Source organism: Poeciliopsis prolifica, unplaced genomic scaffold, assembly GCF_027474105.1.
Source record: "Poeciliopsis prolifica strain line A6 unplaced genomic scaffold, Auburn_PproV2 SCAFFOLD033, whole genome shotgun sequence".
Lineage (NCBI taxonomy): Eukaryota > Metazoa > Chordata > Actinopteri > Cyprinodontiformes > Poeciliidae > Poeciliopsis > Poeciliopsis prolifica.
In genome coordinates, this window is record NW_026562408.1 from 1,390,607 (window position 1) to 1,417,500 (window position 26,894).

Here is a 26,894-nt window from a genome sequence, read left to right on the forward strand (position 1 = left end):
GCAGCATGGAGCTGGGCGCCGCGGAGCCGGGCGCTGTGGAGCGGCGTGGAGCCGGGCGCCGTGGAGCCGGGCGCCGCAAAGCCGGGCGCCGCGGAGCCGGACGCCACGGAGCCGGACGGGCGTAGAACCGGGATTGAGACTTTTGTCTCTGGTTCTGGAAATGTTCTGCAGCTGCTAGAAGGTCCACAATGGAAACTAAGGGTCAGGTCAGAGGTCAGCCTGTAACAACTGTTTTCAGCTGTAACAACTGATGTGGTGTGTAGATTCTAGATCTATAACTCTAGACCGTTCCTCTTCAATAACTTCAGTTTCTGTTCAGCTGGACATCGTTTTGTCAGTGATTGGATGGGTGCAAAGGTCACCTGGTGACATCAGGATGAACAGCTGTGTATCACCAATGTAGCTATGATAGCTAATGTGATCTCCTGTTATAACCTGAGCATATAGATATTAAAAAAGAGGGGTCCTAACACAGAACCTTGGGGAACGCCGCATGTGATTCTGCCGCTTCCATAATTGAAACAAAGAAACACATTCAAATCTGTAAGATTCAAATGCTATTAATGAAAAATAGCATTAAACAATAATGCAAAGTCATGTTTAGATTTCCTGTGTGAAGACTTCACTTCCTGTTGACTTTCCTGTTTAGCGTCATAATCCCAGACAAACTGGCACATTTTCATCTCCACAAGCTGAAAACCAGCTCATCATGGCTGAGAATGAAAACGGCCTAAAGCTCTGATAACGTCACAAATGCAGAGAGAGAGAGGACCCCTCCGATTCTGTTTGGCTTCATCAAAGACTAAAGTGATGTGTCGAGGTATTTTGCTCATGAAGGCGGCCATCTTAACAGCAAACTCTAATGTTGGAGAGCAATTTGAAAAAGATCAGCAACTTTCCTGTGACTACAAATACAGGCGAATTGTTAGCTGCTTCTGCAGGTGTTAGCTTCAGAAGCTAACACCTGTTTAAAAACGAGTGACTCATTGTGGCGTTAAATATCCTCTAGAAAATCATAAAGAAAAGGAAGTACCATAAATACAAGAGAAAAAGCAGCAACTCTGGATATTGCTGAGATCCTCCAATGTTTTCTGTTCATGTTTATTTTTTTCTATTTGGAGGCAAAACGTAGCGACTGCTGAAGATGTGAACCGAACCCCAGGAAGATAAATGATTAAATCAAACATCATGAAACCTGGGAGGGTAAATGTCAAAAACTCTCAACTGTTTCTGGAGGATTTCTGATTGAAACATGTTTGCTTTTCATCAGGTGGGCAGAAAATCCAGACATTTTACTCAGTAAGAGTAAAATGCTTTGATTCGTCGCTCATCTTTGTACCTTTCTTCTTCTACCGCTGTGTGACATCACATGTTCTCTCCGCGGTTCGCATCCTCCCCGGACAGAATGCTCGCCATTCATATTACATCAAGAGACGCTGGAAATCATTTGAAGGGTACATAATGCTGCGCAACGCAAATCATCCAGCAAGAAACACAGAGACAGATGGACAGAGACGTCAGACTGAGATGAAAAATATGTCTGTAGATGAAAATTTAAAAACAACTTTCAATAAATCTCATCCAAGTCGAGTCAAAATTTGTTTATATACAAACTTCAACCGACCAAAGTGCTTCCCAACAACCAAGGCAGGTACATGATCAAGCCAAAGTAGGAGCCATTTATACTTGCTTGTGTCATCACCAGCAGAGGGCGCATTGTGTTTCGTTCTGGGTTCTTTAAGGTCAATCGTAATTCTGTTCAGGTGTGGCAAATGGGAAGAGGACAAACTTTTCTACTGTTTGGTTTGGATGTCAAATTCATGTGCATTTCAATGGCAATGCTAAACTATGGAGAATGTTTCGGATAATAAAAGACTTTATTATAAATCAAACTAGAGGATCGGCATCCTGAATCTTAACTGAACGCATGTAAAACGAGCTACGCCCAAAAGCAACAACCAGTAGCCTAAAATATAGGAATTTAGACGCTACACCAAAAATTACATTTAGTTTGGTAAAAAATAATTAAAAAATACCAAAACATACTTTAGTTCAGATGTTTCCCAAAAACTTGTTTCGGAGATAATTGTTGAGTTCAGATGCAGTGGCGGCGGCGTCCCTGTGGCGGCGGCCCGGTGGCGGCGGCCCGGTGGCGGCGGCCTGTGGCAGTGGCCCGGTGGCCGCCGGCCCTGGTGGCGGTGGCCAGACGGAGGGCAGGAAGTAAATGCAGCTCCGCTATAGAAAAGCAGTTTAACATTAACGTACAACTGGATTTACAGAAGCTAAATAAATTACTTACAAGTAGATCCAAGAAATGTCATGGGTTAGCTTGTTGCTAGCGTTAGCAATAGCATTGTCATCAGAGCACAACTAACTCGCCCGACAGAAAACAGTCAACAGCCATTTAATGTTTCTTCTTCGGATCCTAAATGTTTGAAAACCAAATCATTTTTAAGAGCTTTTTATTCTTTGATGTGGATAAATACACACTTCTTTTCTCCCTGGTTGCAAACTGTAAAACTGTAAAACAAGATTTTCTTTAAAAGTGTTACGGTCGGTCTTAAACCCTCATATAAAATAACCAAATAATGAGATCTTCTTTTCATATTCAGTAAAGTTAGTCATGAAGAAACTACTGTCTTGCTAAAGAAAGGTCTAGTGATTATTTAAAATTCATCAATATTACCAAATAAAATAAATTATAAGGCGCTGTTTGGAGCAAAAATGATTAAATCAAGATAGTTTGGAAGCGACCAAGTCAACCATAACACACAAAAATGATGGATCAGATATAAATCTCTACAAAACAAAACCAACAAAATCTAATACTGGGCTGCTTAATGGATCAGCTCATTGATGGGGTTTATGATGTACTGGGTAATCATCTCCTCTTGTCCTGCAGCACCTGGCTGCAACACCCGGCCTGCAGCACCGGCCTGCAGCACCGGGCTGTAGCACCTGGCTGCAGCACCGGGCTGCAGCACCGGGCTGTAGCACCTGGCTGCAGCACCGGGCCTGCAGCACCAGCCTGCAGCACCGGGCTGTAGCACCTGGCTGCAGCACCGGGCCTGCAGCACCAGCCTGCAGCACCAGACTGAAGCACCAGGCCTGCAGCACCGGGCTGCAGCACCCGGCCTGCAGCACCGCCCTGCAGCACCGTCCTGCAGCACCGTCCTGCAGCACCGGCCTGCAGCACCGGGCCTGCAGCACCCGGCCTGCAGCACCGGGCCTGCAGCACCGGCCTGCAGCACCGAGCTGAAGCACCGCCCTGCAGCACCCGGCCTGCAGCACCCGGCCTGCAGCACCAGCCTGCAGCACCGAGCTGAAGCACCGCCCTGCAGCACCCGGCCTGCAGCACCGGGCCTGCAGCACCAGGCTGAAGCACCCGGCCTGCAGCACCGGCCTGCAGCACCGGGCTGCAGCACCAGGCCTGCAGCACCGCCCTGCAGCACCGGCCTGCAGCACCGTCCTGCAGCACCGGGCCTGCAGCACCCGGCCTGCAGCACCGGCCTGCAGCACCCGGCCTGCAGCACCGGCCTGCAGCACCGGGCCTGCAGCACCCGGCCTGCAGCACCGTCCTGCAGCACCGGGCTGTAGCACCTGGCTGCAGCACCGGGCCTGCAGCACCAGCCTGCAGCACCGAGCTGAAGCACCGCCCTGCAGCACCCGGCCTGCAGCACCCGGCCTGCAGCACCCGGCCTGCAGCACCGGGCTGTTTTATAATAATGTTAATATTTCTGTCATCAGTGACAAAAAGAAAGCAGCTCTAAAGACTTTAAATCAATAAAATAGTTATTTTATCCGTGAAATATTTAAACTGTTTGCTTTATAGATCCAGTTTTAATCATTTATTTTTTCTTTTTCTATCCAAAGAGAGCAGGAAAAAAAGCCGTCAGGATATTTTGTGCAAGCTTTGAATAAATTACGAAGCTTCTTGGGGACATTTTGTACCCATTTTGTCAATCTGCTTATAACTAATGTAGCAGAGGTGGAATAATTCACCCAGCACAAGAATAATAATTTGGAAAATCTTTTTTTTCCCCACTAAAATCACAAACCATTTCAAACAACCTGGTTTGATTTTGAACTGAAGGGGAATAATTGCTGTAGCAACTCTTACCAATAATACATGAAGGTAAAAAGGAAGCTGTGAAAGTGTCGACACAGATCTGCAGAAAAATCTAAAAAATGTAGAAGGATCAGACAATATGTACATTTAAAATTTACATATTGAGCAAAGTTTTGTTGCAATGCTTCACTGCTAACTTTACGAAACTCTGTGAGAAAAAGCTGTGATGTTCAAGATTTAAATGAGATGTGAATCCTGAAAACTGGTTCAACGAGGCCCAGCAGGAGGCAGGAGGCTGAACAGAAGATGCTGCAGCTGCTGTGCAACAAACCAAATCACTGTTCATTTTGTTATATTTTAAAAATGTACTTTTTGCAACATTTTCACTACGTTGTACTTTTTACTTTTACCTGAGTAATTTTATTATGAAGTATTTCTGCTCTTACTTAAGTAAAATCTCTGGGTTTTCTACCCACTGAATGAAAATCAAACACGTTTTAACCTAAATTTCTCAGACTCACACCTGCAGTTTACGGTTTTTATTTAAAGGAACTGATTTGGAAACATTTATTTTGCCTGGTTTTGTTCCTTTTTGTTGAATTATTGACATTTTGGCTCCTAAAATAAAAAAGTTTTCCACTTAATTTTGTTTTTCTGCCCATTTGATGATGTAATTTCTAAATTTTAAGTGATTGATAATTTGATCAGTTACTCAGTATTTGAGTACTTTTTCACCAAATACTTTTTTACTCTTGTATCAGTTCTTGGCTGGATACGTTTTACTTTTATGTTAGTGAAGCTGTTGAAGTAGTGCTCCTTCAACTGAAACAAAACTTTTAGGTACTTTGCATTTTTCAGAATAAAGTTCTCAGCGGCTCTTGTGAAAAAGAAAAGCATTGGAGCATTTATTTGGTGAAGAGGCAGATGTTATCATCATGCTGTCTCCTATTGATCAGCGCCGCTGCGGTGAGCGGAGAGGACTGGAGTAACAAGAAGGCCAGCTCTTCAGTCTGTATGGAGCTGAAATGCTTCACATCCATCCTGGTCAATGGCCGTCACCGAGCGGCACATCACAAAGCAAAGCAGCATGTTCAATGGACAGACACAGGAACTCTTTTGTTCCCTTGTGATTCAATTATTTAACTCTGAACAGAAGGCTGCAGGAATTATTGACTATAAAGAATGAGACCGTCTCCACCACTTTAAATCTCCCTCATCGCTAATTTGGTTACGTAATGTTTCTCAGATTCTTTGTTGTCATTTCTCTAGTATGATGACATGAAGTCCTGGCAGCTGCTCACTGAACGGCTCATCACTGAAACACATTGAAGCCGTGATTTAAATTTAGCATTTAAATTTAGGGTTTGTGTCAAACCAGATACACATTCAGACACAATGTTTGATTAGAAACATCTCTTAAAAAACATTCTAGTTTTTTATCAAATGATCAGAAATGAAACTTCTTCAATATTTATATCCACTAAACACCCAACTCTTATTGGTACTTAATTTCTCCTTACGGCCAGGTGAGCAGTTCATCTCTATTCCAGTAGAAAAACTGATTTTCACTCAAATATATCAAAATGTTAAAAAAATTAACATGCTAAAATATTAGAAGTGTGACTCCTGTAAAGGATTGGTCTTGCATCATTTTCACAAATTAAATCCAGCAGGCCAATAAAAGCGTTAAGTTATGTGAAGCTGATCTCTTTAAATGCATTCTGAGAATAAAAGCAGCATGAGAACCGCTGTTCCTTTAGATATTGAACTAACACATTACAATAATTGTTCAGGGTAAAAAACATGACACTGAACAGCAGTCGATCCATAATCTAAACTCACAGTTCAGATTCTTGCTGACAAAATGGGTCATATTGAAATGAGTCCAGCTGGTTGGACCGGGTCCAGTCAGCAGTGGGTAGCAGTTACTTCACATTGCCTCATGACTCTTTGGAGTACCTCATGTTTAAAACATAGCATCAGTTATTGATCATTAATTTATCTCTTGATAGAATTTTTAAAAATAGAGAAAGAAAAATTCATATTTCTGAGCCACAAAGCTCAACTTTTCTCTTTTTAACATTTAGATGAAGCCGGAGTGAAGGTGATGCAAGGACACGATTTTTCTTCTGCTTCTTTTGAGCATTTTTCACTTTCTAGAGGAACAGTGCTGGTTCGCAACACTTACATATGACTATATGCTGATTTCATCAGCGCCAGGGAGAATCATAAACCAATAAAACCACAATCAGAAACCACAGATATAGACTCAGGTCATTTAATAAAGCCATTATTAATCCCATATTCATCTAAACCTAATTAGTTAATCATGGGACAACAGACTCAGAAACCTTTTTGCAAGTTGAGACGTTACCAGACCTTCTGCAAAGTCAAACACCTGAAATCAGGAGAAAACATGCAGCGTCATTTAAAGGAAAACACACAAACATGCTGCAGGCTCCTCAGCAAGCAGAGGGAGGAAATGTAGCAAAGTGTCAAATTAAACAATGCAGGTGTGAGACTCATCATATGACCAGGTGTGAAATAAGGATCTGAAGGAGTAAAAGCTAAAAACACAAAATAAAAAACACTATAAATCAGAACCTGGAAACCAAAAACACAAAGCAACTCCTGACAATTCGGTGTGGAAGCTGTTACTGAGTGAAGAAAACTTAGATGGAGCAGAAAGGGTTTATCATCATGTTGGAGGGACTGAAAAGATTTTCAACTTTATCTAATTTTCAGAATTTATTAATAGTTTAAAACTTAGCAGGTTTCATCAACACATCGTGCCACAACTGGCCCTTTAAGAGCAGCCGGGTGGGTGATCAACTGAAACTGAGTTTGACGCTCTCACACACACACACACACACACACACACACACACACACACACACACACACACACACACACACACACACACACACACACACACACACCCACACTGGCCGCTCGGTGACGGATGTGTGGACTGGACTAAACAGTTTCCCTGATGTTTCAGGTCTGCTTGCTCAGCACACAATTCCTCCCCTTATCAACAGACGCGGACAACCTGCAGGACTCCTTGGTAAAAATCACAAAGTGTGTGTGTGTGTATCTGTGTGTGTGTGTGTGAACCTCCAGGCTAGACTTCCACAGAGCGATACTGAAGTGTGTCAAAGGATTATACAAGAGAAATTCCTCCTGCAGCTGCTTTTGTTAAACAGAAAAGAGACTCCTGAGAGCAAATTGATTTGACTGCCAAGTAGAACTAATGAGGATTTTGTAACAGAACAATGTCAGAATCATCCAAAGGCATGTCATAAAGCAAATCCAATCCCAAGTTAAAATGGAAAAAATGTCATTATCTATGCAAAAACGTCCCACCAGATTAAAATCACAACATTTTGGAAGCAGAAACATTATATATGTTAAGCTCTTAAAATATTTAAACATTTTAATAAGTTCAGAGAAAGAAGATGTTGCTTGAAAACAAAAAGTCAGAAGTTATTTATTTTCATCTGCATGGTATCAACAAATAGCTGTAAGCATAATTATTTAATTTTTCTCTTGGATTGAAGCCAACCAGGCAGGAAAATTTATTTTGAAACTGAAAGTTAATTAAAAGCCTTCGATTTCTGAAACACAGCGGGGGGCACATTTAAAAAAAACATTTTCATGGGATTTTAAAGGTCACAAAAAGCCAGATTACAGTTCGTATTAGAGTTAGATTTTCAGAAAAGTAATATTTTGTATTGGAAATTCAAGTTATTTTATGTTGCCAATAACAGAAGAGATAAAATTAGCTAATCAGTTCATTTGAAAATTAATAAGTAGCTCATAATATCACTGTAAATATAATATTTAATTGTTGAAATATTCATTTGGAGTTTATTTTTTAACATTAATTCTTAAAGTGACCCAGAATTAGATGAACATGTTGACCTTTTCTTGGCCAAAACTCATAATTACTTCTAAAAATGCACATTTCTGTCATTTCTTCCACCTGCTGACTTGATCATGTTCTGCACTGGAATCTACAGCAAAAACACAGGAAGGCTAACTTTAGCTAGCTAGGCAATTATCACACTGCGTTTGGTGTCATTTCAGATAAAGACACATTGTGTCTCTGTTGGCTGTAATTAAAAACAAAAAAACAGGGAGGTGAACCTGGATAATTCCCCACATGAAGAAAGAGAAGAGCGCAGTGCAAGAACCGGAGCGGAAAACTGTTTCTGTAGGACCCATCTGTGCCCTCAACATTTCTCTCCAGAACACACTGAGTCATTTGTACAAGCAATGCTAACAAAATTAAAGAGCTAAAAATAAATGCCTTCTGAAACAGGCAGAAGTTCTCTGAAATGCTAATGGAGCTAAAGCTAATGGTACTGAATATGAAACCATCAATCGGATCCAAGCCAGAACTCTGAACAGCAGCTGCAGAACAGGACGCTGAGCTACAGACGCTGGGAGAAACAAAGACAAGCAGTGCTAACAGAGCTAACTGCTACTTGAAATGCTAACAGAGCTAACTGCTACTGGAAATGCTAACAGAGCTAAATGCTACTTGAAATGCTAACAGAGCTAACTGCTACTGGAAATGCTAACAGAGCTAAATGCTACTTGAAATGCTAATGGAGCTATGCTGCTGGTATAGCTCCATTAGCTATGCCACTAGAAAAGCTAATGTTGGACCATTTGTCATCATTTACCCAGAATGCATTGCAGCATGAACATGGTGACTTTTGTGTGACAATATTTCATTAAAATGTATTAAAGCTAAACAGCTGTATTATTTTTACATCCAAAGTCAATATTTTCAAATAAATTAGATTGTTAAAATTAGTCCTTTCAGGGAAAGCTGTATATGTCTAATCAGGTAGTAATTGTAAATTTCCTCAGCATCCACTGAAACTGCTGAGCTCCAATGGAAAAGGTTTTTTATTTTCCATCACAGATTAAGAAATGATGCTGATTGAAGGGAAGCTTGTGGGTGGAATATGCAACTTTGTTTTGCGAATTAGCTTTGCTCTTTAGAAACCAATTTGGCAACTCTAGAGAACATTCGTCTGTCCTCCCACCTCAGGTGTTACGTTTTGGGTTGAAGGCTTTATTTACACCACTGTAAAATTGATGAATATATTCCTCCACAGCAAAAAACAAAAACCCTGTTAGGATTTAGTTTTATGTTGATTTGACTCATGACGTTACTTAAAGCTTAAATATAATCTAGAAATGCAAATACTATGCAGGAACAGTGGGAGAGAAACCATTCCTCTTCAGGGAAACATTTTCTAAAATGCAATATTTTGAAACAGCTTGTTGTTCGTTCCTCCCACAATCAATATTTGTTACCATATTCTCCGGACTATAAGTCGCACCAGCCATAAAATGCATAATAAAGCAGGAAAATACAAATATAAGTTGCACTTTTGAGGGAAATTTATTTGATAAAATCCAACACGAAGAACAGGTAAGTCATCTTACCTGTTTAAAATAAAATAGAATAGAGGCAACAACAGGCTGAATAATTGTACGGTATGCTAACGCTACATGACAACAAACTGAGAATGTGCCTCGTATGTTAACATAACATATTAAGAGTTACTCAGAAAACTATAGCATAAACAACATGCTAACAAGTTTACCAAACCATCTGTGTCTCTCTAAATCACTAAACTGAATAAAATCTTCATCTTCTGTGTCGCTTGTAAACAACTCCGCTAACTGCGAAGGTAGAATAACGCAGCCCTAGAGCGCCCTCCTGCGGTTTAGTGTGGAAATAACATGTGATATAATTGTGTGTTAATAATTTCACACATAAGTCGCAGCCCCAGCCAGACTATGAAAAAAACTGCAACTTATAGTCCGGAAAATACGGTAATCACAAAGAAACTATTTCTTACAGCAGCATGTTTCAGCTTTTAAATCTACTTTAATTATTTTTAATTGAAATGTAAATGATTAGAACCGACTGAAGTACAGTCGGTTCTAATCGTAGAATCCAATATTCACAGCTTATTTTCCTACTGAGAACCAATTTTCCTGTTTCAAATATACAAATAAAAATATTAAGCTTTACTATGACTAGTTCTTAAGGGTAAAAGAAAATATCAATACAGATCATTTGAGGTGAATACTGATGTGGTTAATGAATCCAGCAGCTCCACTAAAAATTATTGTGTTTTATTAATTAATCTTTATTAAATATTCATGCTGCTCCAGTTAGTCATGAATTGTCACAATGCCAAATATGACGCAGCATTATGAAACCTTCAGAAATGAACAATAAAAATAAAAATTGGGCTATGCAACATAAAACTCTTGGTTGCTCCTTTCATCAGCAACTGATGTGGATCAATAAAGGTGAAAGGTCAGCTGAGAGTTCACTCTGCAGGGGAGAACAGGCTGAACTGTTAATTGGGATTTCCACAGAGGCCAATTAGCAGGTGAAAATCTTTTCTCAACGCGAGAAAGATTAATCACTTACCAGAAAAGGTCACCCCGTCTACTTCACGCAAAGAAATTATGGAAATATTTATATGTTAAGTCGCAGGTTTCATATTCACAAACATGCCTCGAATCCGCTCACTTGGATTTTTATAAACTTCTTACAAAAACACCAAAAATAAATCAGTAATTGTTTATCATAGCAATCCTGAGAATTAACACCATGGCTACCAACGAGCAGCAGGTTTGAAACGACAGGAAGTTTCCATGAAGGTGAAAATCAGGATGGGTGATACGGGGCGAAGCAGGCAGGAAGGGGCAAGAGAGATTCATTATCGTGCAGCACCTCAAACGCCGCGTCTCCGAGGTGTTGACGATGATCTGGAGCGAAAGGTGGAGAGGAGGAAAAAAGGAGCGGCTTGTTAAAATGAGGTTGAACAGACAACGAAGACGCGAGAAAAAAAGTTTAAATGGATGAAAAGATTGATTTTCTAGGGCTACTTTCTCCTGTTTCTATTAAAGTCATCTTTAGGTCTTTTGGTGCAAAAATTTAGATTTATAAACTGTTTTCAGTGCAGCTTTTGGTTTTACCACTGAGATTACAAAGTAAAATCCTTTTCCTTCCAATTCATAACCTTGGAAGCCCTCTGTTCATCTACGGCCTTTTCTAATATTTGGCATAAGAATTTCTTGCATTTCTCCACCAGCTGTTTGGTTAACGTCTCAACATGCTTGGATTTACCTCATATTTAACCTTACAGATATTTCTAAATCACAAAATATGTGACTTTGATTACAAAAGAAAAATCACAAAATCCTTTCTTATTTATTAACATTTTAACATTTGAAAGCGTTTTATCAATGATTCTGGCACAACCTTTAAGAACATTTAGATTTTTAATCAAATGATACTGAGTTTGACATTTGTGCTGAAAGTGCAAATTTGAAGCTTCCTAATGAAAATAAAAAAAGAAATGTTCTTTAATAACAAGTGTTCAGAGCATTATCAACATTTCAGGAATATTTGTAACTTAGAAGGACAATAACATGAAATCAGACTTGAGTCTGTGGACCACATTTGGAGAAAGATTAAAAGGTTTAAAAGGTTTTTTAAGCTTCTGAGTTTAAATAAGTATAAAATTATCTACAGAATTTTCTGTTTGAAATGACTGAAAATTATCTGACCACAAAACATTTAGTTTTTTTATGTTGGTAAGAAAAAAGGTCCGTGTTTAATATTTAAAAAATAGGTGATATGAAATTGTAAGTCTTTGAAGATTCAGTTTCCATTCATAGGTGAGAAAAAAGAAAAGAAAAGTAGATTATCTGGAAATGAGTTTGCAGGGTTGGTTGCTCAAACACTAGAACAATAAAGCTGTCAAAGTACAAATGTGAGTGTGAGTACTGAAGCCAACAAGTGACACAGATTGCTGCACAAAGCCAATTATATGCTGACATCAACAATAGTTTCTGCAGCGCTGTACATTCGGTCCCAAAGAAAAACAGTCGGAGCAGAAAGTGTGACTGGATACAAGTGACAGAACCACAGAGTTCTGAGCATAAAGATTTAGAAATGGACATTAAACTCACAGCTAACATAATCCGACCAGCGGCTTCTTAAACCCACTCAGATCCAGATCCGGTTCATTTGGGCCAGATCTTCATCCAGGAACGTTCAAGGTTTGGAATGTGACAACGTTTCAAAGAAATGCACTTTTTTTTCTACGCTCAACTTTTTCATCTTATTTGAGTAAGCCAGTGGAAAAGGTAAAAAAAAAACAAAAATTCACCATAATTTTAATACAGCAAGTAATAAAATGTAACATTAGTAAAAATTTCTTACAAATATTTCTAAATTAGCATCACAAAACATGTGATTTTAAAACAATCAAAATCCTGGAGGAACAGCTGTTTATTAATATTTTAACAGTTTAATTTATCAACACATTCTGGCCCTGAAAGACGATTCAGACTCTTGAGGCATCCATCATCCTCAACACTCATTTAAGACTTTAAGGCAGCTGCAGAGTGATTTATTTTTAATCAATATTCAGCCATCATCATCATCATCATCATCATCATGGCAGCAGCGCTGATGATTGGGCTCCATGTTCATCAGGCGAACAGCTACAACTTTCCATATTGGTGGTGCAACTTTTTTAAAGCTTTTCTTCTTTTGATAGATTGGAAAAGATCTGCAGGTCATAGAAGACGTTACAAATCATAAGTAGGTCAAACAGAGCAGCACGCCTTGAAGGTCATGAACCCGTGAACTCTGCAGTCACCCGGCCACCGGGAAGCGGCTCGTCCTTGGAAAAGAGAAAAAAGAAAACACTCGGGCTTGCTGGCGACTCATCTTTCTGTCCATAACCTCATATTTATCCATCTATCCTCCTCCATCGTCTCTAATGGGATATCTGTCCCTTCCTGTCCTTCCCTCCATCCATCTCTCTCTTCTCTTTGCTCCGTCTGTTTCTATTAACAAGCTATGAAATTTCTATACAAACTGACCTTCAGAAACTTTGTTAATCACGGATCCCTCTGAGAACAAATACATTAGCAGGCCGTAAAAAGGCACTTGACCCCCACAGGGGGTCTGGCTTTTCCTGGCGTTTACACGCTTCAGATCAAAATACGAGGAAACACAAAACATTAAAATAATCTCAGCAGACGTTTTCATTGGAGAAACAAAAAAAGGACTTCACAGAAAAGACTCAACAGTTCATCAATATCTTTCTGGTAGTTTTAAGAAAGGAGTGAAATTTTAATTAAGCATCAAAAATCGACATATGAGGCGCAACAAAGCAGCTGCCATGACAGCAAAACGTGATTCAGTCATAAAAACCTGAACCAAAACCTCCAGAAGTTCATTTTGTTCCAGCTTCAACTTCTCAGCCTGATCTTTTCCGCCACATTCAGAAATGAAACTTTTCATAGAACAATTCAGGAAAAAAAGATCAGTTCGCTCCATTTTAGCACTTGGGATTCGTTCTTTCATCTTTGCAAAGCCAAATTTCTAAAGCAAATTACATCCAAATTACTCAAATATTACAGAAATTCAGCAAAATTAAAAGCCAAGCAACATAAACTGTGTTTTGGGGGAAAAGTTAAGGATTCTGTGTTTAAATGAGAGCCGTTGATGATCTGCAGGTTCAACTGTTTCCATCACAGTTTGGTGAAACATCCAGCATATTTTTCATGTATATTTAAAAAGAAACCATGCAAGAAACTGAGTATTTCTTACTCTTTAGAAAAAGAAATATATCATTTTTAATATTTAAAAAAATAATTTAAATATTTAAAATTACATAATCAGATGGACCAAAATATAAAGTTAAGTGGGAATTTTAGTATTATAATTTATATAATAAAATTGATATAATAAATTCTTTCAATAAAACAATTTTATGAAACCACCAAAAAACAGCAGATTTGTGGTTAAAGCAGGTTTCAGTCAGAAAATGCAGAAATTTACTCAAGTAAAAGTAGAAATACTTTACAATAAAATTACTTAAAAGTAGAAAGTACAGTGTAATAAAAACAGAAGAGGGGGAACAGAGGGGAACAGAGGGGAACGGAGGGGGAACAGAGGGGAACGGAGGGGAACGGAGAGGAACAGAGGGGAACGGAGGGGAACAGAGGTGAACGGAGGGGGAACAGAGGGGAACGGAGGGGAACGGAGGGGGAACAGAGGGGAACGGAGGGGAACGGAGGGGGAACAGAGGGGAACAGAGGGGAACAGAGGGGGAACAGAGGGGAACGGAGGGGAACAGAGGGGAACGGAGGGGGAACAGAGGGGAACAGAGGGGAACGGAGGGGAACAGAGGGGGAACGGAGGGGGAACAGAGGGGAACGGAGGGGAACGGAGGGGGAACAGAGGGGAACGGAGGGGGAACAGAGGGGAACGGAGGGGGAACAGAGGGGAACGGAGGGGAACAGAGGGGAACGGAGGGGAACAGAGGGGAACAGAGGGGAACGGAGGGGAACAGAGGGGAACGGAGGGGGAACAGAGGGGAACGGAGGGGAACGGAGGGGGAACAGAGGGGAACGGAGGGGGAACAGAGGGGAACGGAGGGGAACAGAGGGGAACGGAGGGGAACGGAGAGGAACAGAGGGGAACGGAGGGGAACAGAGGATGTGAAGAGAAAAGGTGGAGTCTCCATGCTGGTCAATGCACTTTACTGTCAATTAAAAGGCAGAACCATGACAGGATCGTCGCCATAAAGCCACAGATCTGTGACCAGTGACTAATTGCAAGGACAGACTAATGTCGTGCCTTGTTCGTCTTTAAGCACCTCTTTTCTTTCCACTTCCTCAGATTCTTCCTTCGCCACGGCCTCATTTTCTCATCAGTGCATGTCATTAGTCTCGATTTCTTCCCTTTTACACTTTTTAACCTCTTTGAGCAGCAATTTCTCGCCAACCCAAAGGTCAAAGATGTGAAAGATAAAGACAGGAATGAGGCCTTCACATGAGTCATGATAATGGCTGTCCCTCCTCTTGACCCCTCACCTCACCTTCCAGGTGGAAAGAGGAATCGAATGCCAGCTCTAATTTCCTCTCAGTCTATTAGCTTCCCTTCAGTGACTCCAACAGGACCAACGTCTGAAATTATGTGACTTGGAGCCAATTTGAAATTTGTATCCAACTTTTATCTTTCTACTGGGGTAAAATCAGTAGCAGAGGTCACACCAGACTTTTTAGTTGTCCGTCATTCTCACCGAATAATATTCCGTCATGTTTATCCGCCAATCAAAATGGGGTTATTCTGTTTATGATGAACATATCTAACTTTTTTCTACCATTGACAGAACAATGAAATAAATGAACTTAAATTAAAAGCCTCTCTTCGTCCTCCTGGTTTGTCAGATTTACTGCATTTTGCCAGTAAAACAGTATCATTGTAATTTCCCATCATTACTTATAAATTTGAAAAAGAAAATTGAGCTAATCTGTGAAATATTGTCATAAACAAATGCGTCGTGCTTGGATCCGTTTCTATGCATATTTCTGAGTTGAGGGTGAAAATTTGGCCAAACTGCCTTCAACATGTGAGCCACTTATTTCACACATCAAACACGAGCCGAGCGCCTGATCATCGAAACCAACCGCCTGCTCCTGCAGCCTCCTGGGACCTTCCCCACTGGCTGCAATCTGTAGATTATTCTTAATTTTGAAGCGTAATACTTTTTCTTTTCTTCTAGAAAAAAGCGGCGGCTCCAGTCAGTTCCACAGCAACAGAACCATACATCATATTTTGGGTGTATGGATTTCTAATATCTCGGTACAGCAGTCAAGATGATGTTCCAGATATGGACTCTGAGCACAAATCAACTGGATTCTTCAAGGATATTCAATATGGCTGCCACGTTTGAGCAGATTATTAGAATAGATGGCCTCCTTATACTTTAAAATTTATGAACTTTTAAAAAATTTCCGGTTGGGATATTCAGGTACTTTTCTAACAAAAGGATCAAACCCAAATCAATCCAACTAAATTTAACTCGTCAACTTTTTGTTTCCAAGTTTTACAATGTAACTAAGTAATTTTTTTCCACTTTTTAATGACTTTTAATGACTTCCACTAAACATCTACAAAAAACTAACAAAGTCTTTGTAACATAATTAAAATTCACCTGTTATCTATAAAACAGTAAAACCAATTAATGAGTAAGGAAGAGGATTAGACTTTAATCTCTTAAGATTACTAATCTCAGAGATTAAAGTCATAATTATTCTTTTTAAATGGCTCCAATGTAAACGAGTTATTTTTACCTTCTTGGTATTTGAAAAACAAAACCTGAAAAAGAAAAGAAAAAACATTTGAAACGCTCCCATAACCTCCGTTATGTCATTTTATAATAAGCCAACAATAAAACCAAAAAAAGGACTGAAAATCCATATATTTGAGTTTTTATCACAACTTTATCTGAAATTTTAACAAACCTCCAAAAGTGAAAATGCTTCCAACTTCCTAAAGGTGCACAGAGCAGCAGAATATTCTGGGTAAAGTGAAAAACAGGTAAAGGGGGTGTAATGGTGAGCTAAGGGCAATTAACCCCAAGTGTAATGTTTTTTGTTTATGGCCAACAAATATCTAAACATGTAGGGAGAAAGACTCAGCGAGGCGCGTCGGGCGTTGAGCCCTGCAACCGGAGCGCCGCCGGTCAGGGACCAGAGCCGCGTCCAGAAAGTCACCTTCTGGAGTCGATGCACAGAATGTGTTGATAACTGCAGGATGATGCCCTCTGCGCCGCCAGAGGCACAAGTCCACCTGATTTATGTTGGCTTCATGAGAGAAAACATGTAAATAAATTCTCCTCTGATGTTTCCTAGCGCGATCTGGATGAACTCAGAAATAATATTTGCAATCTGAAAATGTAAATATGAGGCATGCAGAAGCTGTAATATTACAAATTAGCATTTACATCATTAAATGACACATTTTGATATAAATATTAACCTCTTCACTCACTGATTGTTGTTTTCTCTGTTCATCCATGCTGTTTGGTAAATGCAGCCACGATAAAACCATGAAGTCTTTAGCATTCTGAATTATTTACAGACAGTTTAAGTGGATTTGAAGCTTTCAGGTGACAAACATATAAAATCAAGAAGTTGTGTTGTGTGCATTAATACCATTTTAGAAGCTTAATAAAAGAAAACAGCAATAGTTACTTTAGCAGAAACAAAATAAAAAATGTTTAAATTAAAAGGATGAAACTCAGAGGAGGAGCTGCGTCTTGGGGGCGGGGCTAAGTCCACCCGGGCAACCAGGGTTGCCATGGAGATTAAAGGACTTCTCATACAAAGAATAAGGGAAACTCCAGGTTTGTTTTTGAAGAGGTTTAACATTATGTAGAGCTAAAAAAAGAGTTGATTCTACATGATACTGCCCCTTCAAATGTATTTTAAATTCTGAAAATAAGTCCAGAGCATTTTTGGCAGAAACTGAGCATCACTGTTCTGATAAAAAAAAAATCAGAAACTTCTTCAAATACAGAATAGAAACTGTTTCTCCATTCAAACTTCCCACTTCTGCCGAGTCTCTGCCAGAAGTGGTGCGACGGTGTGTGACTTTTCTTGACAATGTGTCTTTGCGGCTCTCAACCCGAGTTCATTTCTATATTGTCTGCTGGAGTCGCAGCACAGCAGGAGGATTCTGGGGCAGGCAGCACAAAATGGAGTACAATTTCAGAGTCCTTTCAATCTCTGGTGCTTTTGCTCTCAGTGAGCAGCAACCAGCATGGGGAAAGGCGGAGGAGGAGTAGCCAAGCAACTGCCACAGCAGGATGCTCTTACTATGGATGAAGAGGAAAAAGTTAGATGCAGCAGAAAATAGTAGCTATGGAGAAAAAGATCCTCCTGAATGACTTTCTACAACATGAGCATGAAGGATGTTGGAGGGAGCGAGTGTCCTTGGCAAACCCAAAGCATTTAGCTCACCTGTCATCCCTCGACTCTGTTACTTTCAGTCTAAATAGCTACTTCAGCAGCTAATACATTGCCCTGGGGTGACTGTTTGCTGCTGAGCACAATACTGTTTGCTTTTAAAAAGCGAGCGCGCTGGCACCACATTAAAAATAACAGCCACTCTTTTTCTAGTGCATAATTGCTGTCCAAGGGGAGGAAAAGCAAAGAGAAAAAGGAGCAAAGAATAAAAACAAAGTGTGTGAGGCAAGATATCATTAAGTGATAGATGCACTGAGAGGATGCAGTGAAGGAGTGGACCAAAGTCACTCTCCACACTCCCATGGGGCGCTTGTGTTTGTAGGAGCACCATTAGCAGCGATTAAAAAGCCATCGCACTAACAGCTTGTGGACTGAATAATCACAGCGTCCCGATTCATGGATCCTGTCCTCCCATTTTCTGATGAGCGAGGGGAGCTGTTTGCTCTCACCTTGCGCTCCCATAAGGTCCTTGTAATTGCCGTTTCTGCGCTCTTGGGAGACTGCATGACGGAGTCGTTAAAGGCAGCAGGGCTGGAGGGGCGTTGGACCCGTTTTCATTCTGGGCCACATTCAGATCAATGAGTCAGAACGCATCGATAAACCCGATAACGTTTAGAACCGTCTCTAAAATTTAAATCATATTGAACAGTTTTCCCTCCAGGGTTTCCCTTTTGTTTTGGTAATTTTTTGAACAAATTGTTAATTTTGAAATAATTGCAAGGAATTTTGAAAAATTTATGAATGTAAATGTGACTTAATCACAGACGAGAAGTGTATTAGCAAATTATGGGAAATGGGATTTAGATCAAACATTTTGAAGCAAAAACAGACAAATAGGTTGGAAAACATTAACTGATTCACATGCATGATGAGTCGACACTTATTCCACTTTATATTCTGCCTCAAAAATAAAAGAGCAGAATATAAACAAATATAGCTTTGGGAGTTTAAACATGGAAACTTGTTGTTTGTCTCTGGCAGCAAAATCAAAATAGATTTTTTTCTCTAGCTAAGATAGATATTAGCAGTGAGGAAGTTGCTTTTGAACACAAGCATCAGTTTCTCATGCAGCAGAGAATCTGCATCACAGAGAAACTTTATACAAGAAAAACACAAACAAAATATTTTGGGCCAAATTTCAGGTTTAAAGTAGCATTTCATGAAATGCAGCAGCTGTTGGATTGTGCCAATCTGCTGATGTTGACATCAAAGCAGCTGGAGTTCAATGCAGCAAAAGCTAATGGAGCGAAAAGGAAAGACGGTTAGTGGAGATACCATCTTTCATGTTCATCAAAGCACGGCCAGGTGCAGAAATGTTTCACATGTTATTTATGCGATCTGTACAATAACAAAAATAAGACTTTAAAAAGTTAAAATGTGTCTTATGAAAAACAAGTCATTTATTTTGAGATTTTCCTTCATATAAAAAATATACATTTTAGTAATTGGATTTTTTTTATTGTTTAACCCTATTTACTACTAAAATTGGGGACAACATTTTTTATTTTATGTCGAAACATCCTCTATGTAGCCCACATCTTATTGGTTAGTTTGGTTCCATTTGGCGGCTTGGCGCTCGTTCTGTAAGCTAAATGAAGCTAGGGAAGCTAGCTAACGATGATAGCTAACAATGAACAACCAGACTTTTAAACGCCACCTGAGTTTTTTTACCAAGAGCGGTTCTGGTGGGGTCGGCGGTTTTTAAAAAAATTTTTTTTATGGTTTTGTGAATGGAAAAGCAGACGGAGCCTCCAGTTGGCCGACCGTGACATCTGCTGCGCTCTGCCTGAGTCAAACTGTTAAATCAAGTCGAAACTTTGCCAAAAAGAGTAGAAATCAAGCAAACATTGTTGCTTCGCCTGATTCTCCTGCTGTGGAAATGTCAGACCCCTGAAGGTGGGAACCTCTGTCCTCCTGTGGATCAAACAGGGAGACTTTGCTTTTCTGTCTTCATTATTTAGTATCATTTGTAATTTGTACGTTTCTTCTGATTGGAAGTACATTTTTTAGAGTAACCCAACTAAAGTCCTGACTTGAATCTGATATGCAACCCAACCATTTATTAAAAGCTAACTTGCACAAAATGAAGAAACAAAGAGCCATTTGAGAGCCAAGCTAACAAAGCGACAGACTTCCCATCTTTACTGTCTGCAGCTGAAATTATTCAAATGACCAGAAAAAATAAAACACTGACCTGAAATGATTTCTGACTGTGTTCTTTCACATTTCCAGCTTACAGTATTTCTGTAGAGTTTGTATTACCGTAAATGGATTAAGTGCCAAAATCTTTAAAAAAAATAAAAGTTCAGTTGTTGCATTCAGGTAGAATAAGAGTTTTACGTCTCAGCAGCCAGACGAGGACATTTAGGATAAAAACATTCATTTCCAATCAGAGGCAGATGAACCAAGGAGTGTCTTGTTCTATTATTTTCAAAGTGAAAGCTCTTAAAGGAGTTTTACATTTCCAAACACCAAGTCAGACAAAACTGATTAACTTCTGTTTTGTGTTGCATATTGAAGCCAAAGTTTGTGCATCACTTTAAAAGTCTGTAAAACAGGAAAGTTCCTCTGAAACGTCCTAAATGTGTTGTTCTGCCCTCTAATCAAAAGATGAATACTAAAACATGTTCTATGCAAAAACATTTTTCTTTTGGACAAAACATCTTTAATTTGTTCACATGTTCAAACCAAGTTTCCTGACAACTTAAACAGCAGCAGCATTTCTCCCCTCAGCGTCTGTTTTTAGCTTCCAGGTATTTTTATTTTTGGTACAAGAAGAAAAAAAATAAATGAAATAATTTTCTCTTCATTAAACAAACCTGTTTCATGTAGTTTTTCTTAATCCCAACATGCTTATGTTTTCTTTTCAGAGTTACCTTCAATTTGGCATCGGGTTTTTTTTAACATGTAAAAAAAGTTTCCTGTTTGTGAACTGGAAACCAGTTCAGATCTTTGCTCTGTAAATGCTTCATGGTACAATAATAAGGCAGAGATATTACATTTTACTGTAGCGGTTATATACAGTACACAGCAGATCTGCATTTTATTCATAAGGTCGTAAAGATAAATCATGTCTACCTTATAAAATATTAGGTCTGTTCCAAATAAATCCTTCCACGTCTTCACACAAGAACAAAGCTGAAATAAAATAAAAACCAACTGAAATAAAGTCCAGACTGTATAACGAGGCGTCTGGTGTTTCTGTTGCGTTTGCGCCGCGCTGTCAGATTCTGCAGTATTGATCTGCAGCGCCGCTCCACACACTCACCGTAATTGAGCCTCATTTTGATGGCAGTAAGTTTAATGAGGTTGGCCGTGTCTATAGATTCCCTTCAGCTGATGAAAGGATGGATAAAAAGGGCCGGAGAGTTCGAACCAGGAACAAAACGATTCCCGCATGAAGCCGGTCCAACAGCGTTCCTGAACCGCTTCTCTGCGACACGTCCGCCGATTTCCGCCACTGTGGCAGGAAATGCAGGACAGCAGAAATACTGTCACATATTTCTACTCGTTTAAGTAAAGAGTAACAATCAAAAAATTACTGGAGAAAAAAAGTATTTGATAAAAAGTCTATTCAAGTACTGAGAAACTGATCAAGTTATCATTTAATAATTAAAAATTACATCCGAAGGAACAAAATATACAGTTATGTACCAAAATAGTAAAAAATCAGTTTCTTTCAATAAAAAACTGATGAAACTTTAACAGAAGCTGCAGGTTTGTGAGTCTGGAGGCTTTCTGGTGGAAACATGTTGGATTTTCATTCAGTGGGAAGAAAATCCAGAAACTTGACTCATTTAAGAAAAGATACTTCAGAATGAAGTTACTCAAGGAAACGTAACTAGTTACCACCCAACTACCTAAATCTCTTGCTTTTGCTTTTCCAACAGTGGCAGAAAATTGACAGCATGTCAACATGGAGAACTATAACGGTGGCTGCATCATGCTGTGGGAATGCTTAGAGAAACTGATCAAGGTTTAAAACAAGCAAACATTCAGAGAGAGCAATGAATGAGAATCTGAATGAGAATCTGAATGAGAATAAATGTAATGTTTCCATCCAGGTTCAGGTATTTCAGAAAGAAGAATTTGTGAATTTAGTTGACATAATACAGAAAACTTGCAGTTTTAAATTCATCTATTATGCAGTGATGGACAGCATTATCACAAAAGCAGAATTTATTTTGTTTTTTTATTGTTTTTTACTAAATACAAACAAAAAGAAAATGGTTTTCATATCCAACTCAAGCAGTTTTTGGTTAATGTGTATTAAATGCTGCGTTTGTTTCCAGGGACGACTGATGGAAATGATCGTCTTGCTAAAAGCAGCGTATTTAAAACAATATTGTTCATTTATCAATACGCATTATCCCATTCAGATAAAGTGGATTTAACTGATACTTTTACAGTGCTCCTCTTTCGACCTTGAAACTGCAGCCGTTTATTTTCAGAGCAGATGAAACATCTGAAACTCTGCAGACTGATTGATTGGAGGGAAAATGGGCAATTTAAAAATCCAGCACATTTTTGTACCGTTTGACTGAAGCAAGGATTCTGAAATAAAAGTAGAGGTTTGGCTTGGCTCCACTTTCATTAAAGGTAAAAACACAAATGTACTTTGGATACACTTTCAGTTTCAATCATGTCTTCTGGGTCTGACCTGCAGTACAAAGAGAGGAGCAACACGGAGCAACGATAACGTTCATCCATCAGAAACACTTCAGAAAAGATCTGAAGTTGAATCTTTTATTTCAGAGAACAAAATGAGATTCCTACATTTATAGGATTAGAAAATATTTAGAAGTAAAAGCATCAACGGATTCAAACGTTACATTCATCAAAATGTTAAATAACTATGACAAACAGCACTAATTAAAATACAAATTAGTCCTAATGAAATTTTTATGACTCAAAAATATTAGTCAAATCGTCGCCAGCAGCTCCAGTTTCATCAGTTTCAGGGTTTTTGGATTTCTGCCGGTTCCCAGTTTTGGTTTAATTATGATTTTAGTTTATAAATGAAAGGAAAAGCACTGAAGGGAAATAATAAATTACTTCTGGATCATCATTTCCATGGAGGAAAAGGCAAAACGTGGCTGAAATGGCAGGTGCTAATAAAAACGCCCCGATAGAGACTAATAAGGTTCTGAAGTCGTTTTCATTAGTTACAATCACTTAATGTCTTAAAGTGACTTGATACGTCAAAGTATATTAAAGTTCACAGCTATAGAGGGAAACATTTTTCTAAATAGGGAGGAAAATAGATGTTTTCCCAGAATCCTAAAAAGATGAAGTTCTTACCCATTAAACCAGGTTTAGACGTTATGATCAGATAAAGTATTTTATCTTCTTGTCGGAAAGAGCTAATATACATGGAAATCATCAAAATATAATGTTAGTTACTAGTTTTCTCAGCTGTATGATGACTTTGTATTTTGAACTGCCAGGTTGCTGACCTGAATGTGCAACACATTGTTATTAAAGAAAAACAAGGATTTTGAATCACTTTCTTTCAAAACACTGGCCACGTTTAGCTAAATGTAATCAATAAAATAGAAACTGATCATAATAAGAGCCTTACAATAATACTTTCCAACCACCTGTGTTTTTAGAGCCAATTTTGTATCATTTTGGGGGCCACAAAACTCAGTCCAAGGTCCACAAATGGTCCCCAAGCCGCACTTTGGACACCCCTGCCCTGGATGCACAACTGGATTTGAGATTTGAGGAACTTGGAGGTTAAATCAGACCATCAACCTGCAGACAGAAGATCCACAAACCAGCAGCAACGTCTGCATGAAAGCCGGATCCAATCTGCCGGTTTCCCAGCAGATTGTTCCTAAAACCAGCAAACTGCACTGGGCCACCGCGGCCGGCCTTCACTCCCACTGTCCCCAATCGCCTCCGTTTCCTCCCGGAACCAGAAACGCTGCCCAGCAGAGCCGAAGCTCTGGAGCTGGTCGGACCGAATCGTCACGTCAATCCTGCTCATTTTTCTGCCTTCACCAACGAGAAACGAAGGCATCAGCTGCTGCCTTGCTGCCAAATACACGCAGGCCACTGAGGAGCCATAATGAGGAGTCGGTCTTTATGCACAGGATGTCTGTCTGTGCAACTTTTATCCCACTTTTTGAAGTACAAGCCACAGCTTGTGGAAAAAAAAATGAAAATAGAAAACAAATTACAGTTAGCCCCAAAAAGAATAATTTAAAGAGATTATAGTTAAAATAGTGAAAAAATACAAATTAATTACAGCTAAAATAACAAAAAAGAGACGACGGTTAAAATGAATAATAATAATAGGATCATAGCCAACACACGCAAAAGAAGCAGGATGATAAAACATCTCACGTCGCTGAACTTTTCAACATCCTGGATGTTGTAAGTTTTGAAGCTGCAGATTATTTACAGGATGCAAACATTACAGTCACTTGGTTTCTGGTTCTGAAGTCGGTTCAGTTCGTCGATTCAAACACAAACATCCTCTGCAACAAACGGTGAAAAACGGCTCCACTGACAGTTTCCTGTTTGCACAGCTCCCCTACATTTCTCTATAAGTCACAAATGTCTTTCTTTCGCTCCCTGGTGTCCTTTTTCCCCCATCTTCCCGTTTTCTTATCTCACCTCATGCAGACAAAACCCACACACTGAGGCACATATATTTGTGGCGCAGTGAAAACATCTATCCGCACGGGAATAAGTCCCAAAGGTCTCAGCCAAGAGCATGTGGGCTGATGAGGTGAAAGTAATCTAAATGGTGTGCTGAGCAGTGATGGTGGCGCACACTCTCATGGCAAATCATATCATCACACAAACCCATTGTGGCATATGGGCCTTTCCAGAGAGAGCCGTTTCTCCAGAAAGTGTTGAAAATGAGCTCCAGCTCCACTGAGGGGGGGGCGGGGTTACTCGCTCTCTGCAATCTCCCGTTTTCTCAGCAGGGTCAGCGGCGGAGCGATGGGAATTGAACAAATTGCCACAAGTTAAAATAAAGTCAGAAAAACAGCTTTATGTCCTGAAACTGGGGAGGAAGCCAAAAGGGAACGGAGGAAAGGTTCAGGAGGTTTTCTCTTTCTCTCTCTGTGTGTGTGTGTGTGTGTGTGTGTGTGTGTGTGTGTGTGTGTGTGTGTGTGTGTGTGGGTGTGTGTGTGCTGGTAGATGTTTCTCTCACTGAGAGTTTTGTTGGTAAAGATGCTCTCTTGTCCCTGAGCTGGTTTCCACAACTGGAGCAAAGCATCTCCTGACACTAAAAGCACGTTGGGGGTAAACGCAGCTTGATGGGTTTCTCAAGGACGAGGCGACCTCTTAAAACACAAACCTCCGTCCACATAAAACACAATCAAGAGCAAACAGAGGCGACGGCACTGCAAGAACCGAAAGCAAACATTTATTATGTTGTGAATGAACCACCAGCTCATCGATTGTCCTGCAGTGATCAAGATTTTAATTATTTGTAAGAGAAAAGTTGTCAAGGACGTTGTAATCTCTTAGGAATCTGTTGGATTTTCCCATCTTTATTCTTCTCAATGCAGATTTTTCTATTATAACGGTATTTACTTTGAGATTGAATTCTGAAGAAATACCTGATTTCACGTCTCGTTCCTGCAGATTTGGTTGAACGTTGAAGGTCAGAAGTACAAAACGCTTCACAGATTTTCCTCTCAAATTGATATTAGGTTTCAGCTTTTGTTTAAGATTTTACATTGGTAAAATAATTCTCTCTATTTCTCACTCATGGAAACACATTCCTTCTAAAGTTTTGGTAAATTGTGACGGTCAAGAACAACGAGGATCCAAAACTTCAAGCAAACTGTATTTCTTTACACAAAACAATAAAAAATGGACCGTAATTTCAACAAGTCTCCTAAAAACTGCTAAAATTGATGGTTGTCAATTTAAAAAGAGCATAAAAACAGCAACTCTGTTGGATCATAAGTATGAACATAAAGAGGAATAAAATAAAAACGCCATATTTTAGAAATACTCTCCACATACAGAAAACTGCAATGCAGCCGCATTGAAATGCGTCAACTTTTAAATACATTTAAATGTCTGAAAGTAAAATTTAATTCCTTTACTGGGAAATAAATGCTTTAGCTTTGAGGTATTTATTGTAAAATAAAATCTCATACAGCATGAATTTGATTAAAACATAACAAATAAGAAAACAACACCATTTTCATTCCTTTGTTTTTTTAAAAACTATTTGTCCTTCATCCCATAACTTTTATTGGTTATGGGATGAAGAATAAACATAAGTTTCATTTTATGAAAAGAAAAAAAAACAAAAACAATAAGTGTTTTTCAAACAACTGGAACACAGATCTCTCTATATATCTCTCTATATATATATATCTATCTATATATCTATCTATATATCTATCTATATATATATAGATAGATATATAGATAGATATACATATATCTGTGCGTTTATATTAAAATTCATAAGGCTTGATAAGAGACTTCCTTGGTGCAGGAAATAAAGTCCAAAACGTTCAGCACAGAGTGTGAGCTCACAATGGCTCAGTTTGTTTTGTACAGTTTATTTCATCAATTATCCATTTCAAGGCTCAACAAGCTTTTTATCTGAATTTTGAGAGAAAAGTTGTTTTTGGCAGATTTCCCTGATTAATAAGAGAAAAACTATAATTGAAAATTTTTTTTAAAGGATCCATGATTGGCTGTAACAGTAAACTTTAAGAAAAGGTTGTAAAAACAATACAGTAAAAACTCTGTTTACTTTTTATACATTTTAGTAAAATATTGTTGCCATGTTGTTAATGCTGCAATGCATTCTGGGTAAATGACATCCAATAGTCCAACTGCACTAGATCCATCTGTCCATCAGCTACAACTCGCTTACCAAAGGATTGTTTAAATATAATGATGGATAAATCGCTTAAAACTGGGTTATTAAAGAAGGTAGAAAGTTTGTAACAGA

General features: G+C 39.2%; 1 long non-coding RNA gene across 4 annotated transcripts in view; it reads right to left on the minus strand.

The window, feature by feature from the left end:
* The window catches only part of LOC129373449 (uncharacterized), a 46,908-nt gene that overhangs the window by 2,656 nt on the left and 17,358 nt on the right, over positions 1–26,894 (minus strand). For all 4 annotated transcript variants that reach the window (XR_008607367.1, XR_008607364.1, XR_008607366.1 and 1 more), the window contains one exon: positions 2,047–2,235. This is a non-coding gene — a long non-coding RNA (uncharacterized LOC129373449). The remainder of the gene's footprint in view (positions 1–2,046; positions 2,236–26,894) is intronic.